The following is a 1,097-nucleotide window of genomic DNA, read 5'->3' as shown; positions in this document are numbered from 1 at the left end:
TGGGGACACCCACATGGGAAGGTGACAAGTGCCACCTCTATGGGGACACCCCCAAAAATGTCATGGGGAAGTGACAAATGCCACCTCTATGGGGACACCCCCAGAAATGTCATGGGGGGGTGACAAGTGCCACCCCCCTTTGGGGACACCCACATGGGGGGGTGACAAGTGCCACCCTCAAGGGGACACCCCCAAAAAGGTCCTGGAGGGGTTGTCCTTCGTGCAACCCTGGTGTCCCCGAGCTGTGACAGATTTTGGGGGTGTCCCCTTTTTTCCCAGGCAGAGCAGGGGGGTGACAAGGGGTGGCAGCGCTGGCTGAGGGGGTGACAGCGCCAGGTGAGGGGGTGACAGGCCCCGGCCTGTCCCCAAACACCCCCTCCACGTCCCCTTTTCCCGGCTGGTGTCCCCGTGAGGGTGCTGTCCCCGCGTGCGTGTGCGTCCGTCCCCTTCATGGCATCGTGCGAATCCCTCGCTGAAGCAAGAAGACAAAAACCACCAAAAAAAAAGGAAAAAAAAAAAAAAAAAACAAAAAAAAAAAGAGGAAAATGTGTAAAAACCATGAAAAAAAGCCCAAATCCAAGCGCTGCCTGCATCGTGCATGTGTCGGAGGCGCCCGCTGCATGCGCTCCCTGCTTTACTCGTCTGGATGTTGTTTCAAAAACAGGAAAAAGAAAAAAAAAAAAAAAAAAAGGCTACGACTCTGCAAAGGACAAAAAAAAAATTAAAAAAGAACAAACGGAGAAGAAAAAGCGAAAAAAACACACAAAAAAAAGGAAAAACAACGAATTTCTGGTTCTCTCTAGAGGCTGTTTTGGGGTTTCTACGCCGTCGTGTCTCTCTCTCTCTCTCTCTCTCTTTTCCGCATGAATTTTCTCATGAACTGTTTTAAAAAGGAAAAAAAAAGGAAAAAAAAGGAAAAAAAAAAGAGTTGAAAACGCAGGGGGAAAAAATGAAGAAAAAAGGGACAAAATGAAGAAAAAAGGGGAAAAAAATGAAGAAAAAAAGGGAAAAACTGAAGAAAAAAGGGGAAAAACTGAAGAAAAAAGGGGGAAAATGGAGAAAAAGAATTAAAAAAAAAAAAAAAAGCCTTGCACAGG

General features: G+C 46.9%; 1 protein-coding gene across 7 annotated transcripts in view; it reads left to right on the top strand.

Annotated features, from left to right (window-relative positions):
* The window catches only part of SRCIN1 (SRC kinase signaling inhibitor 1), a 67,671-nt gene extending 67,001 nt beyond the window's left edge, over positions 1-670 (top strand). For all 7 annotated transcript variants that reach the window (XM_042020780.1, XM_042020779.1, XM_042020777.1 and 4 more), the window contains one exon: positions 1-670. This exon is cut by the window's left edge and continues 1,913 nt beyond it. The gene's annotated coding sequence lies outside the window, so the exon portion shown is untranslated.
* The last annotated feature ends 427 nt before the right edge of the window (positions 671-1,097 follow it).

This window comes from Corvus kubaryi, unplaced genomic scaffold (genome assembly GCF_017639235.1).
Source record: "Corvus kubaryi isolate FWS band 111438036 unplaced genomic scaffold, C.kubaryi_AGA036_p1.0 37046, whole genome shotgun sequence".
NCBI classification, from domain to species: Eukaryota; Metazoa; Chordata; class Aves; order Passeriformes; family Corvidae; genus Corvus; species Corvus kubaryi.
The sequence above is the reverse complement of the archived record's forward strand: the minus strand, read 5'-3'. Positions and strand labels throughout refer to the sequence as shown.